At 41.9% G+C, this 16,463-nt stretch overlaps 2 long non-coding RNA genes across 9 annotated transcripts; one reads left to right on the forward strand and one right to left on the reverse strand.

Annotated features, from left to right (window-relative positions):
* Positions 1-10,510: 10,510 nt before the first annotated feature.
* On the reverse strand, positions 10,511-12,274 carry LOC127919974 (uncharacterized). 7 transcript variants are annotated; one of them, XR_008104653.1, is made up of 4 exons: positions 12,098-12,243; positions 11,952-12,049; positions 11,711-11,759; positions 10,511-11,661 (listed from the first exon to the last, which is right to left on the reverse strand). It is a non-coding gene; the product is annotated as an uncharacterized LOC127919974 (long non-coding RNA). The 7 variants fall into 7 exon arrangements; XR_008104650.1 differs by having other exon boundaries at positions 10,511-11,759; positions 11,952-12,000; positions 12,098-12,274; XR_008104651.1 differs by lacking the exon at positions 11,952-12,049 and having other exon boundaries at positions 10,511-11,759; positions 12,098-12,274.
* A 3-nt stretch (positions 12,275-12,277) lies between these two features.
* Positions 12,278-13,466, forward strand: LOC127919975 (uncharacterized). 2 transcript variants are annotated; one of them, XR_008104654.1, is made up of 4 exons: positions 12,278-12,331; positions 12,548-12,712; positions 12,881-13,010; positions 13,356-13,466. It is a non-coding gene; the product is annotated as an uncharacterized LOC127919975 (long non-coding RNA). The 2 variants fall into 2 exon arrangements; XR_008104655.1 differs by having other exon boundaries at positions 12,283-12,374.
* The last annotated feature ends 2,997 nt before the right edge of the window (positions 13,467-16,463 follow it).

The following is a 16,463-nucleotide window of genomic DNA, read 5'->3' on the forward strand; positions in this document are numbered from 1 at the left end:
GCTAACGGAGGCTATGCTAATACTCTAAACTGTGTTATAGGTTGAAGCTAAACTAACGGAGGCTATGCTAATCCTCCAAACTGTGTTATAGGTTGAAGCTAAGCAAACAGAGGCTATACTAATACTCCAAACTGTGTTATAGGTTGAAGCTAAGCTAACGGAGGCTATGCTAATACTCCAAACTGTGTTATAGGTTGAAGCTAAGCTAACGGAGGCTATGCTAATACTCTAAACTGTGTTATAGGTTGAAGCTAAACTAACGGAGGCTATGCTAATCCTCCAAACTGTGTTATAGGTTGAAGCTAAGCAAACAGAGGCTATGCTAATCCTCCAAACTGTGTTATAGGTTGAAGCTAAGCTAACGGAGGCTATGCTAATACTCTAAACTGTGTTATAGGTTGAAGCTAAACTAACGGAGGCTATGCTAATCCTCCAAACTGTGTTATAGGTTGAAGCTAAGCAAACAGAGGCTATGCTAATACTCCAAACTGTGTTATAGGTTGAAGCTAAGCTAACGGAGGCTATGCTAATACTCCAAACTGTGTTATAGGTTGAAGCTAAGCTAACGGAGGCTATGCTAATACTCTAAACTGTGTTATAGGTTGAAGCTAAACTAACGGAGGCTATGCTAATCCTCCAAACTGTGTTATAGGTTGAAGCTAAGCAAACAGAGGCTATGCTAATACTCCAAACTGTGTTATAGGTTGAAGCTAAGCTAACGGAGGCTATGCTAATACTCCAAACTGTGTTATAGGTTGAAGCTAAGCTAACGGAGGCTATGCTAATACTCCAAACTGTGTTATATGTTGAAGCTAAGCTAACGGAGGCTATGCTAATACTCCAAACTGTGTTATAGGTTGAAGCTAAGCTAACGGAGGCTATGCTAATCCTCCAAACTGTGTTATAGGTTGAAGCTAAGCTAACGGAGGCTATGCTAATACTCCAAACTGTGTTATAGGTTGAAGCTAAGCTAATGAACCCTATGCTAATCCTCCAAACTGTGTCATAGGTTGAAGCTAAGCTAACGGAGGCTATGCTAATACTCCAAACTGTGTTATAGGTTGAAGCTAAGCTAACGGAGGCTATGCTAATCCTCCAAACTGTGTTATAGGTTGAAGCTAAGCTAACGGAGGCTATGCTAATACTCCAAACTGTGTTATAGGTTGAAGCTAAGCTAACGGAGGCTATGCTAATACTCCAAACTGTGTTATAGGTTGAAGCTAAGCTAACGGAGGCTATGCTAATACTCAAACTGTGTTATATGTTGAAGCTAAGCTAACCGAGGCTATGCTAATACTCCAAACTGTGTTATAGGTTGAAGCTAAGCTAACGGAGGCTATGCTAATCCTCCAAACTGTGTTATAGGTTGAAGCTAAGCTAACGGAGGCTATGCTAATACTCCAAACTGTGTTATAGGTTGAAGCTAAGCTAATGAACGCTATGCTAATCCTCCAAACTGTGTTATAGGTTGAAGCTAAACTAACGGAGGCTATGCTAATCCTCCAAACTGTGTTATAGGTTGAAGCTAAGCAAACAGAGGCTATGCTAATCCTCCAAACTGTGTTATAGGTTGAAGCTAAGCTAACGGAGGCTATGCTAATACTCTAAACTGTGTTATAGGTTGAAGCTAAACTAACGGAGGCTATGCTAATCCTCCAAACTGTGTTATAGGTTGAAGCTAAGCAAACAGAGGCTATGCTAATACTCCAAACTGTGTTATAGGTTGAAGCTAAGCTAACGGAGGCTATGCTAATACTCCAAACTGTGTTATAGGTTGAAGCTAAGCTAACGGAGGCTATGCTAATACTCTAAACTGTGTTATAGGTTGAAGCTAAACTAACGGAGGCTATGCTAATCCTCCAAACTGTGTTATAGGTTGAAGCTAAGCAAACAGAGGCTATGCTAATCCTCCAAACTGTGTTATAGGTTGAAGCTAAGCTAACGGAGGCTATGCTAATACTCTAAACTGTGTTATAGGTTGAAGCTAAACTAACGGAGGCTATGCTAATCCTCCAAACTGTGTTATAGGTTGAAGCTAAGCAAACAGAGGCTATGCTAATACTCCAAACTGTGTTATAGGTTGAAGCTAAGCTAACGGAGGCTATGCTAATACTCCAAACTGTGTTATAGGTTGAAGCTAAGCTAACGGAGGCTATGCTAATACTCTAAACTGTGTTATAGGTTGAAGCTAAACTAACGGAGGCTATGCTAATCCTCCAAACTGTGTTATAGGTTGAAGCTAAGCAAACAGAGGCTATGCTAATACTCCAAACTGTGTTATAGGTTGAAGCTAAGCTAACGGAGGCTATGCTAATACTCCAAACTGTGTTATAGGTTGAAGCTAAGCTAACGGAGGCTATGCTAATCCTCCAAACTGTGTTATAGGTTGAAGCTAAGCTAACGGAGGCTATGCTAATACTCCAAACTGTGTTATAGGTTGAAGCTAAGCTAATGAACGCTATGCTAATCCTCCAAACTGTGTCATAGGTTGAAGCTAAGCTAACGGAGGCTATGCTAATACTCCAAACTGTGTTATAGGTTGAAGCTAAGCTAATGGAGGCTATGCTAATCCTCCAAACTGTGTTATAGGTTGAAGCTAAGCTAACGGAGGCTATGCTAATACTCCAAACTGTGTTATAGGTTGAAGCTAAGCTAACGGAGGCTATGCTATCAATCCCTATTCAATCAATCCCTATACCAGTCTGCTGTTCCCACATGCTTCAAGAGGGCCACCATTGTTCCTGTTCCCAAGAAAGCTAAGGTAACTGAGCTAAACGACTACCGCCCGTAGCACTCACTTCCGTCATCATGAAGTGCTTTGAGAGACTAGTCAAGGACCATATCACCTCCACCCTACCTGACACCCTAGACCCACTCCAATTTGCTTACCGCCCAAATAGGTCCACAGACGATGCAATCTCAACCACACTGCACACTGCCCTAACCCACCTGGACAAGAGGAATACCTATGTGAGAATGCTGTTCATCGACTACAGCTCGGCATTCAACACCATAGTACCCTCCAAGCTCGTCATCAAGCTCGAGACCCTGGGTCTCGACCCCGCCCTGTGCAACTGGGTACTGGACTTCCTGACGGGCCGCCCCCATGTGGTGAGGGTAGGCAACAACATCTCCTCCCCGCTGATCCTCAACACGGGGGGCCCCACAAGGGTGCGTTCTGAGCCCTCTCCTGTACTCCCTGTTCACCCACGACTGCGTGGCCACGCACGCTCCAACTCAATCATCAAGTTTGCGGACGACACAACAGTGGTAGGCTTGATTACCAACAACGACGAGACGGCCTACAGGGAGGAGGTGAGGGCCCTCGAGTGTGGTGTCAGGAAAATAACCTCACACTCAACGTCAACAAAACTAAGGAGATGATTGTGGACTTCAGGAAACAGCAGAGGGAACACCCCCTATCCACATCGATGGAACAGTAGTGGAGAGGGTAGCTAGTTTTAAGTTCCTCGGCATACACATCACAGACAAACTGAATTGGTCCACTCACACTGACAGCGTCGTGAAGAAGGCGCAGCAGCGCCTATTCAACCTCAGGAGGCTGAAGAAATTCGGCTTGTCACCAAAAGCACTCACAAACTTCTACAGATGCACAATCGAGAGCATCCTGGCGGGCTGTATCACAGCCTGGTACGGCAACTGCTCCGCCCTCAACCGTAAGGCTCTCCAGAGGGTAGTGAGGACTGCACAACGCATCACCGGGGGCAAACTACCTGCCCTCCAGGACACCTACACCACCCGTTGTTACAGGAAGGCCATAAAGATCATCAAGGACATCAACCACCCGAACCACTGCCTGTTCACCCCGCTATCATCCAGAAGGCGAGGTCAGTACAGGTGCATCAAAGCTGGGACCGAGAGACTGAAAAACAGCTTCTATCTCAAGGCCATCAGACTGTTAAACAGCCACCACTAACATTGAGTGGCTGCTGCCAACACACTGTCATTGACACTGACCCAACTCAGCCATTTTAATAATGGGAATTGATGGGAATTATGTAAATATATCACTAGCCACTTTAAACAATGCTACCTTATATAATGTTACTTACCCTACATTATTCATCTCATATGCATATGTATATACTGTACTCTACATCATCGACTGCATCCTTATGTAACACATGTATCACTAGCCACTTTAACTATGCCACTTTGTTTACTTTGTCTACACACTCATCTCATATGTATATACTGTACTCGATACCATCTACTGTATGCTGCTCTGTACCATCACTCATTCATATATCCTTATGTACATGTTCCTTATCCCCTTACACTGTGTATAAGACAGTAGTTTTGGAATTGTTAGTTAGATTACTTGTTGGTTATCACTGCATTGTCGGAACTAGAAGCACAAGCATTTCGCTACACTCGCATTTAACATCTGCTAACCATGTGTATGTGACAAATAAAATTTGATTTGATTTGATTTGATTTGATTTGCTAATACTCCAAACTGTGTTATAGGTTGAAGCTAAGCTAACGGAGGCTATGCTAATACTCCAAACTGTGTTATATGTTGAAGCTAAGCTAACGGAGGCTATGCTAATACTCCAAACTGTGTTATAGGTTGAAGCTAAGCTAACGGAGGCTATGCTAATCCTCCAAACTGTGTTATAGGTTGAAGCTAAGCTAACGGAGGCTATGCTAATACTCCAAACTGTGTTATAGGTTGAAGCTAAGCTAATGAACGCTATGCTAATCCTCCAAACTATGTCATAGGTTGAAGCTAAGCTAACGGAGGCTATGCTAATCCTCCAAACTGTGTTATAGGTTGAAGCTAAGCAAACAGAGGCTATGCTAATACTCCAAACTGTGTTATAGGTTGAAGCTAAGCTAACGGAGGCTATGCTAATACTCCAAACTGTGTTATAGGTTGAAGCTAAACTAACGGAGGCTATGCTAATCCTCCAAACTGTGTTATAGGTTGAAGCTAAGCAAACAGAGGCTATGCTAATACTCCAAACTGTGTTATAGGTTGAAGCTAAGCTAACGGAGGCTATGCTAATACTCCAAACTGTGTTATAGGTTGAAGCTAAGCTAACGGAGGCTATGCTAATACTCTAAACTGTGTTATAGGTTGAAGCTAAACTAACGGAGGCTATGCTAATCCTCCAAACTGTGTTATAGGTTGAAGCTAAGCAAACAGAGGCTATGCTAATACTCCAAACTGTGTTATAGGTTGAAGCTAAGCTAACGGAGGCTATGCTAATACTCCAAACTGTGTTATAGGTTGAAGCTAAGCTAACGGAGGCTATGCTAATCCTCCAAACTGTGTTATAGGTTGAAGCTAAGCTAACGGAGGCTATGCTAATACTCCAAACTGTGTTATAGGTTGAAGCTAAGCTAATGAACGCTATGCTAATCCTCCAAACTGTGTCATAGGTTGAAGCTAAGCTAACGGAGGCTATGCTAATACTCCAAACTGTGTTATAGGTTGAAGCTAAGCTAATGGAGGCTATGCTAATCCTCCAAACTGTGTTATAGGTTGAAGCTAAGCTAACGGAGGCTATGCTAATACTCCAAACTGTGTTATAGGTTGAAGCTAAGCTAACGGAGGCTATGCTATCAATCCCTATTCAATCAATCCCTATACCAGTCTGCTGTTCCCACATGCTTCAAGAGGGCCACCATTGTTCCTGTTCCCAAGAAAGCTAAGGTAACTGAGCTAAACGACTACCGCCCCGTAGCACTCACTTCCGTCATCATGAAGTGCTTTGAGAGACTAGTCAAGGACCATATCACCTCCACCCTACCTGACACCCTAGACCCACTCCAATTTGCTTACCGCCCAAATAGGTCCACAGACGATGCAATCTCAACCACACTGCACACTGCCCTAACCCACCTGGACAAGAGGAATACCTATGTGAGAATGCTGTTCATCGACTACAGCTCGGCATTCAACACCATAGTACCCTCCAAGCTCGTCATCAAGCTCGAGACCCTGGGTCTCGACCCGCCCTGTGCAACTGGGTACTGGACTTCCTGACGGGCCGCCCCCATGTGGTGAGGGTAGGCAACAACATCTCCTCCCCGCTGATCCTCAACACGGGGCCCCACAAGGGTGCGTTCTGAGCCCTCTCCTGTACTCCCTGTTCACCTGACTGCGTGGCCACGCACGCCTCCAACTCAATCATCAAGTTTGCGGACGACACAACAGTGGTAGGCTTGATTACCAACAACGACGAGACGGCCTACAGGGAGGAGGTGAGGGCCCTCGGAGTGTGGTGTCAGGAAAATAACCTCACACTCAACGTCAACAAAACTAAGGAGATGATTGTGGACTTCAGGAAACAGCAGAGGAACACCCCTATCCACATCGATGGAACAGTAGTGGAGAGGGTAGCTAGTTTTAAGTTCCTCGGCATACACATCACAGACAAACTGAATTGGTCCACTCACACTGACAGCGTCGTGAAGAAGGCGCAGCAGCGCCTATTCAACCTCAGGAGGCTGAAGAAATTCGGCTTGTCACCAAAAGCACTCACAAACTTCTACAGATGCACAATCGAGAGCATCCTGGCGGGCTGTATCACAGCCTGGTACGGCAACTGCTCCGCCCTCAACCGTAAGGCTCTCCAGAGGGTAGTGAGGACTGCACAACGCATCACCGGGGCAAACTACCTGCCCTCCAGGACACCTACACCACCCGTTGTTACAGGAAGGCCATAAAGATCATCAAGGACATCAACCACCCGAACCACTGCCTGTTCACCCCGCTATCATCCAGAAGGCGAGGTCAGTACAGGTGCATCAAAGCTGGGACCGAGAGACTGAAAAACAGCTTCTATCTCAAGGCCATCAGACTGTTAAACAGCCACCACTAACATTGAGTGGCTGCTGCCAACACACTGTCATTGACACTGACCCAACTCCAGCCATTTTAATAATGGGAATTGATGGGAATTATGTAAATATATCACTAGCCACTTTAAACAATGCTACCTTATATAATGTTACTTACCCTACATTATTCATCTCATATGCATATGTATATACTGTACTCTACATCATCGACTGCATCCTTATGTAACACATGTATCACTAGCCACTTTAACTATGCCACTTTGTTTACTTTGTCTACACACTCATCTCATATGTATATACTGTACTCGATACCATCTACTGTATGCTGCTCTGTACCATCACTCATTCATATATCCTTATGTACATGTTCCTTATCCCCTTACACTGTGTATAAGACAGTAGTTTTGGAATTGTTAGTTAGATTACTTGTTGGTTATCACTGCATTGTCGGAACTAGAAGCACAAGCATTTCGCTACACTCGCATTTAACATCTGCTAACCATGTGTATGTGACAAATAAAATTTGATTTGATTTGATTTGATTTGATTTGCTAATACTCCAAACTGTGTTATAGGTTGAAGCTAAGCTAACGGAGGCTATGCTAATACTCCAAACTGTGTTATATGTTGAAGCTAAGCTAACGGAGGCTATGCTAATACTCCAAACTGTGTTATAGGTTGAAGCTAAGCTAACGGAGGCTATGCTAATCCTCCAAACTGTGTTATAGGTTGAAGCTAAGCTAACGGAGGCTATGCTAATACTCCAAACTGTGTTATAGGTTGAAGCTAAGCTAATGAACGCTATGCTAATCCTCCAAACTATGTCATAGGTTGAAGCTAAGCTAACGGAGGCTATGCTAATCCTCCAAACTGTGTTATAGGTTGAAGCTAAGCTAACGGAGGCTATGCTAATCCTCCAAACTGTGTTATAGGTTGAAGCTAAGCTAACGGAGGCTATGCTAATCATCCAAACTGTGTTATAGGTTGAAGCTAAGCTAACGGAGGCTATGCTAATACTCCAAACTGTGTTATAGGTTGAAGCTAAGCTAACGGAGGCTATGCTAATACTCTAAACTGTGTTATAGGTTGAAGCTAAACTAACGGAGGCTATGCTAATCCTCCAAACTGTGTTATAGGTTGAAGCTAAGCTAACGGAGGCTATGCTAATACTCCAAACTGTGTTTAGGTTGAAGCTAAGCTAACAGAGGCTATGCTAATCCTCCAAACTGTGTTATAGGTTGAAGCTAAGCTAACGGAGGCTATGCTAATCCTCCAAACTGTGTTATAGGTTGAAGCTAAGCTAACGGAGGCTATGCTAATACTCCAAACTGTGTTATAGGTTGAAGCTAAGCTAACGGAGGCTATGCTAATACTCCAAACTGTGTTATAGGTTGAAGCTAAGCTAACGGAGGCTATGCTAATACTCTAAACTGTGTTATAGGTTGAAGCTAAACTAACGGAGGCTATGCTAATCCTCCAAACTGTGTTATAGGTTGAAGCTAAACTAACGGAGGCTATGCTAATCCTCCAAACTGTGTTATAGGTTGAAGCTAAGCAAACAGAGGCTATGCTAATCCTCCAAACTGTGTTATAGGTTGAAGCTAAGCTAACGGAGGCTATGCTAATACTCTAAACTGTGTTATAGGTTGAAGCTAAACTAACGGAGGCTATGCTAATCCTCCAAACTGTGTTATAGGTTGAAGCTAAGCAAACAGAGGCTATGCTAATACTCCAAACTGTGTTATAGGTTGAAGCTAAGCTAACGGAGGCTATGCTAATACTCCAAACTGTGTTATAGGTTGAAGCTAAGCCAACGGAGGCTATGCTAATACTCTAAACTGTGTTATAGGTTGAAGCTAAACTAACGGAGGCTATGCTAATCCTCCAAACTGTGTTATAGGTTGAAGCTAAGCAAACAGAGGCTATGCTAATCCTCCAAACTGTGTTATAGGTTGAAGCTAAGCTAACGGAGGCTATGCTAATACTCTAAACTGTGTTATAGGTTGAAGCTAAACTAACGGAGGCTATGCTAATCCTCCAAACTGTGTTATAGGTTGAAGCTAAGCAAACAGAGGCTATGCTAATACTCCAAACTGTGTTATAGGTTGAAGCTAAGCTAACGGAGGCTATGCTAATACTCCAAACTGTGTTATAGGTTGAAGCTAAGCTAACGGAGGCTATGCTAATACTCTAAACTGTGTTATAGGTTGAAGCTAAACTAACGGAGGCTATGCTAATCCTCCAAACTGTGTTATAGGTTGAAGCTAAGCAAACAGAGGCTATGCTAATACTCCAAACTGTGTTATAGGTTGAAGCTAAGCTAACGGAGGCTATGCTAATACTCCAAACTGTGTTATAGGTTGAAGCTAAGCTAACGGAGGCTATGCTAATACTCCAAACTGTGTTATATGTTGAAGCTAAGCTAACGGAGGCTATGCTAATACTCCAAACTGTGTTATAGGTTGAAGCTAAGCTAACGGAGGCTATGCTAATCCTCCAAACTGTGTTATAGGTTGAAGCTAAGCTAACGGAGGCTATGCTAATACTCCAAACTGTGTTATAGGTTGAAGCTAAGCTAATGAACGCTATGCTAATCCTCCAAACTGTGTCATAGGTTGAAGCTAAGCTAACGGAGGCTATGCTAATACTCCAAACTGTGTTATAGGTTGAAGCTAAGCTAACGGAGGCTATGCTAATCCTCCAAACTGTGTTATAGGTTGAAGCTAAGCTAACGGAGGCTATGCTAATACTCCAAACTGTGTTATAGGTTGAAGCTAAGCTAACGGAGGCTATGCTAATACTCCAAACTGTGTTATAGGTTGAAGCTAAGCTAACGGAGGCTATGCTAATACTCCAAACTGTGTTATATGTTGAAGCTAAGCTAACGGAGGCTATGCTAATACTCCAAACTGTGTTATAGGTTGAAGCTAAGCTAACGGAGGCTATGCTAATCCTCCAAACTGTGTTATAGGTTGAAGCTAAGCTAACGGAGGCTATGCTAATACTCCAAACTGTGTTATAGGTTGAAGCTAAGCTAATGAACGCTATGCTAATCCTCCAAACTGTGTCATAGGTTGAAGCTAAGCTAACGGAGGCTATGCTAATACTCCAAACTGTGTTATAGGTTGAAGCTAAGCTAACGGAGGCTATGCTAATCCTCCAAACTGTGTTATAGGTTGAAGCTAAGCTAACGGAGGCTATGCTAATACTCCAAACTGTGTTATAGGTTGAAGCTAAGCTAACGGAGGCTATGCTAATACTCCAAACTGTGTTATAGGTTGAAGCTAAGCTAACGGAGGCTATGCTAATACTCCAAACTGTGTTATATGTTGAAGCTAAGCTAACGGAGGCTATGCTAATACTCCAAACTGTGTTATAGGTTGAAGCTAAGCTAACGGAGGCTATGCTAATCCTCCAAACTGTGTTATAGGTTGAAGCTAAGCTAACGGAGGCTATGCTAATCCTCCCAGCTGTGATACTAATGACTAGCGGATTAGCGAGATAAGGATGTGTGTGTGTGTCGTGTTTGTCTCAGCTTTTCCACAGACCAACAGCTGGGAGTTGAGCTGTGGCGAGGTTGTCAACATTCCAGAGAGACGGGGAGTATTAATCATCTGCTCCTGTCAATCATCTAGTCAGGAAGTTAAAAAGAAGAAAATACAGGAGTTTCTCAGGGAACATTTTACACTGTGAAGTTTTATTGGGCTTTAAGTTGAAATACAAATGCCACATTATGAAAAGAATAAAAAAATCAGTTTCATTAAATTTGCCAAGAAACAGAGTTACATAGAAAACCAAGCAAAGCACCGCCACAACCAATCGGATTTCCCCCTTTGTGCTCACGGGCCAATAGCAGCGCCCGATATTAGACTACGCAAGAGGTTTCAGACAGGAGAGTGTTTCATCAATAAAGAGTTGTGCTCTTCGTCATCACAAAGACGTGTATTACATCACAGACACACGTGGTTCAGATCATCACGTTTTCCCCTAGAATCCTTATTAATGTCAACCTCCGAATGGCATCACAGCTGTGTGTTCTAGTCAGGGTGCATAGAGATCCCTGTAGCGTATTAGAATCTAGGACAGACAGACAGACAGACAGGCATGGTTCTATGGTTTTAACCAGTTCTAAACTATGGTTATAGCCAGTTCTAACCAGTTCTCAACTATGGTTCCATGGTTCTAGCCAGTTCTCAACTATGGTTCCGTGGTTCTAGCCAGTTCTCAACTATTGTTCCATGGTTCTAGCCAGTTCTAACCAGTTCTCAACTATGGTTCCATGGTTCTAGCCAGTACTAACCAGTTCTCAACGATGGTTCCATGGTTCTAGCCAGTTCTCAACTATGGTTCCATGGTTCTAGCCAGTTCTCAACTATGGTTCCATGGTTCTAGCCAGTTCTCAACTATGGTTCCATGGTTCTAGCCAGTTCTAACCAGTTCTCAACTATGGTTCCATGGGGTCTAGCCAGTTCTCAACTATGGTTCCATGGTTCTAGCCAGTTCTCAACGATGGTTCTATGGTTCTAACCAGTTCAAAACTCTGGTTCCATGGTTCTAGCCAGTTATTATAATAATCCTTATAGCCAGTTAGTGTGACTCAGTTAGAAGCTGTTGGACTCCCAGGCAAGCAGCCAGAGGAAGAGATGGTTTAGAAACATTATGGGTGTGTTCCAAATGGCATCCTTTTCCCTGTAATCCTCAAATTCAACTCTGGCCCTGGGAAGGCAGTTCTGCTGCTTTTATCATTGTTCCCCCTATAATCAGGGCCTGATTTAGACCTGGGACAACACGTGGGCGATTCCCCTATAATCAGGGCCTGATTTAGACCTGGGACAACACGTGGGCGATTCCCCTCTAATCAGGGCCTGATTTAGACCTGGGACAACACGTGGGCGATTCCCCTCTAATCAGGGCCTGATTTAGACCTGGGACAGCACGTGGGCGATTCCCCTATAATCAGGGCCTGATTTAGACCTGGGACTACACGTGGGTGATTCCTCTAATCTGGGCCTGATTTAGACCTGGGACAACACGTGGGCGATTCCCTATAATCAGGGCCTGATTTAGACCTGGGACAACACGTGGTGATTCCCCTCTAAACTGGGCCTGATTTAGACCTGGGACAACAAGTGGGTGATTCCCCTATAATCAGGGCCTGATTCAGACCTGGGACAAGACATGGGTGATTCCCCTCTAATCTGGGCCCGATTTAGACCTGGGACAACAAGTGGGTGATTCCCTATAATCAGGGCCTGATTCAGACCTGGGACAGCACGTGGGTGATTCCCCTCTAATCAGGGATCCCCAGCCTTTGTCTCTGAGATGGTTAATAGTTCAGACAGATGAGAAACGTCTTGTCTCTGAGATAGTCAATAGTTCAGACAGATGAGAACGTCTTGTCTCTGAGATGTTTAATCGTTCAGACAGATGAGGAACGTCTTGTCTCTGGAGATGGTTAATAGTTCAGACAGATGAGGAACGTCTTGTCTCTGAGATGGTTAATAGTTCAGACAGATGAGGAACGTCTTGTCTCTGAGATGGTTTAAGAGTTCAGACAGATGAGGAACGTCTTGTCTCTGAGATGGTTTAAGAGTTCAGACAGATGAGGAACGTCTTGTCTCTGAGATGGTTAATAGTTCAGACAGACGAGGAACGCCTTGTCTCTGAGATGGTTAATAGTTCAGACAGATGAGGAACGTCTTGTCTCTGAGAGGGTTAATAGTTCAGATGAGGAACGTCTTGTCTCTGAGATGGTTAATAGTTCAGATGAGGAACGTCTTGTCTCTGAGATGGTTAATAGTTCAGACAGATGAGGAACGTCTTGTCTCTGAGAGGGTTAATAGTTCAGACAGATGAGGAACGTCTTGTCTCTGAGATGGTTTAATAGTTCAGATGAGGAACGTCTTGTCTCTGAGATGGTTAATAGTTCAGACAGATGAGGAACGTCTTGTCTCTGAGATGGTTAATAGTTCAGACAGATGAGGAACGTCTTGTCTCTGAGATGGTTAATAGTTCAGACAGATGAGGAACGTCTTGTGTCTGAGAGGTTAATAGTTCAGACAGATGAGGAACGTATTGTCTCTGAGATGGTTTAATAGTTCAGACAGATGAGGAACGTCTTGTGTCTGAGAGGGTTAATAGTTCAGACAGATGAGGAACGTCTTGTCTCTGAGATGGTTAATAGTTCAGACAGATGAGGAACGTCTTGTCTCTGAGATGGTTAATAGTTCAGACAGATGAGGAACGTCTTGTCTCTGAGAGGGTTAAGAGTTCAGACAGATGAGGAACGTCTTGTCTCTGAGATGGTTAATAGTTCAGACAGATGAGAAACGTATTGTCTCAGACAGATGGTTAATAGTTCAGATAGATGAGGAACGTCTTGTCTCTGAGATGGTTAATAGTTCAGATAGATGAGGAACGTCTTGTCTCTGAGATGGTTAATAGTTCAGATAGATGAGGAACGTCTTGTCTCTGAGATGGTTAAGAGTTCAGACAGATGAGGAACGTCTTGTGTCTGAGAGGGTTAATAGTTCAGACAGATGAGGAACGTCTTGTGTCTGAGAGGGTTAATAGTTCAGACAGATGAGGAACGTCTTGTCTCTGAGATGGTTAATAGTTCAGACAGATGAGGAACGTCTGTCTCTGAGAGGGTTAATAGTTCAGACTGATGAGGAACGTCTTGTCTCTGAGATGGTTAATAGTTTAGACAGATGAGGAATGTCTTGTCTCTGAGATGGTTAGTAGTTCAGATGAGATGTTTGGGGTATAGCCTATATGTCTTCCATATACAGCTGTATAGGCCCAGGACATTAGGAAAATATAGTGACCTTGATACAACATAGCCAAATATAATGGGCACTCATGTGTGTATATTGATGTTTTGATGTTTGAGTGTTAACTATGAGTGTGAACTGTAAAGTGTGAGTGTGAACTGTAAAGTGTGAGTGTTGACTGTAAAGTGTATAACTGTAAAGTGTATAACTGTAAAGTGTATAACTGTAAAGTGTATAACTGTAAAGTATATATCACTGTAAAGTGTGAGTGTATAACCGTAAAGTGTTAACTGTAAAGCGTATAACTGTAAAGTATATATGAATGTAATTTGTGAGTGTATAACTGTAAAATGTGAACTGTAAAGTGTATAACTGTAAAGTGTATAACTGTAAAGTATATATCACTGTAAAGTGTGAGTGTTAACTGTAAAGTGTATAACTGTAAAGTGTATAACTGTAAAGTGTTGACTGTAAAGTGTATAACTGTAAAGTATATAACTGTAAAGTGTTGACTGTAAAGTGTTAACTGTAAAGTGTTGACTGTAAAGTGTATAACTGTAAGTGTATAACTGTAAAAGTATATAACTGTAAAGTGTTGACTGTAAAGTGTTAACTGTAAAGTGTTGACTGTAAAGTGTATAACTGTAAAGTGTTAACTGTAAAGTGTTGACTGTAAAGTGTATAACTGTAAAGTGTATAACTGTAAAGTATATAACTGTAAAGTGTTGACTGTAAAGTGTATAACTGTAAAGTATATAACTGTAAAGTGTTGACTGTAAAGTGTTAACTGTAAAGTGTTGATTGTAAAGTGTATAACTGTAAAGTGTTAACTGTAAAGTGTTGACTGTAAAGTGTATAACTGTAAAGTGTTGTGACTGTAAAGTGTTAACTGTAAAGTGTATAACTATGTAAAGTGTATAACTGTAAAGTGTTGACTGTAAAGTGTTAACTGTAAAGTGTTAACTGTAAAGTGTTAACTGTAAAGTGTATAACTGTAAAGTGTATAACTGTAAAGTGTTAACTGTAAAGTGTTAACTGTAAAGTGTATAACTGTAAAGTGTATAACTGTAAAGTGTATAACTGTAAAGTGTGAGTGTTAACTGTAAAATGTGAACTGTAAAGTGTATAACTGTAAAGTGTGAGTGTTAACTGTAAAATGTGAACTGTAAAGTGTATAACTGTAAAGTGTGAGTGTTAACTGTAAAGTATGAGTGTTAACTGTAAAGTGTGAGTGTATAACTGTAAAGTATGAGTGTTAACTGTAAAGTGTGAGTGTTAGCTGTAAAGTGTGAGTGTTAGCTGTAAAGTCTATAACTGTAAAGTGTGAGTGTTGACTGTAAAGTATATAACTGTAAAGTGTGAGTGTTAACTGTAAAGTATATAACTGTAAAGTGTATAACTGTAAAGTGTGAGTGTTGACTGTAAAGTATATAACTGTAAAGTATATAACTGTAAAGTGTGAGTGTTAACTGTAAAGTGTGAGTGTTAACTGTAAAGTGTGAGTTTTAACTGTAAAGTGTGAGTGTTACCTGTAAAGTGTATACATGTAAAGTGTATAACTGTAAAGTGTGAGTGTTAACTGTAAAGTATATAACTGTAAAGTGTATAACTGTAAAGTGTGAGTGTTAACTGTAAAGTATATAACTGTAAAGTGTGAGTGTTAACTGTAAAGTATATAACTGTAAAGTGTGAGTGTTAACTGTAAAGTGTGAGTGTTAACTGTGGTATGAGTGTTAACTGTAAAGTGTGAGTGTTACCTGTAAAGTGTATAAATGTAAAGTGTATAACTGTAAAGTGTATAACTGTAAAGTGTATAACTGTAAAGTGTGTAACTGTAAAGTGTATAACTGTAAAGTGTATAACTGTAAAGTGTATAACTGTAAAGTGTTTTCATGTTGAAATATAATTTTACAATAACAACATGTGTAAACAAAGACCATAAACAGACCACTAATGTTACCAAAACATCAATGACATCACACCTGCTCAGACCCACATGTCCCCACTGCTACTGTACACATCACATATGTCTCCCTCATCCGTCCTCCCCAGGTAGGTGCCGGTGCTTGTAGAACTCTATGAAATATGGCCTCAAATGGCACTGTAGAATGTTTCTCCGTAGCCCACACGTTTTCAATATTTAAATAACCATTTGGATTCATCCACTGTAGAATGTTTCTCCGTAGCCCACACGTTTTCAATATTTAAATAACCATTTGGATTCATCCACTGTAGAATGTTTCTCCATAGCCCACACGTTTTCAATATTTAAATAACCATTAGGATTCATCCACTGTAGAATGTTTCTCCGTAGCCCACACGTTTTCAATATTTAAATAACCATTAGGGATTCATCCACTGTAGAATGTTTCTCCGTAGCCCACACGTTTTCAATATTTAAATAACCGTTTGGATTCATCCACTGTTGTAATGATGTATAATCATGTGATTTCCAGTTTTTTTTTAGGTCAACGTTTTCTTCTAAATCATTGACGAGTAAAGTATCCCCCCCCCCCCTCCCCCAATTGGGTCTCTCATTACCACCCCTCATATGTGTCTTGAATATAGACAGGCGGATTTTAAATGAAGTTTACATCACACTCTACAGCCAACGCCCGACTCACCCGTATGTTTATGACATCATAACATTCCAGAAGGATTATTGAGTCATTGTTAGTTTCCACACTGAAGACATGACTCTGCCCATTTGTGCTGTAACACTTCTGACAGCCAACGCCCGACCGCCCCGTATGTTTATGACATCATAACATTCCCAGATGGATTATTGAGTCATTGTTAGTTTTACACTGAAGACATGACTCTGCCCATTTGTGCTGTAACACTCCTGACAGCCAA

Source organism: Oncorhynchus keta, unplaced genomic scaffold (assembly GCF_023373465.1).
Source record: "Oncorhynchus keta strain PuntledgeMale-10-30-2019 unplaced genomic scaffold, Oket_V2 Un_contig_17992_pilon_pilon, whole genome shotgun sequence".
NCBI lineage: Eukaryota > Metazoa > Chordata > Actinopteri > Salmoniformes > Salmonidae > Oncorhynchus > Oncorhynchus keta.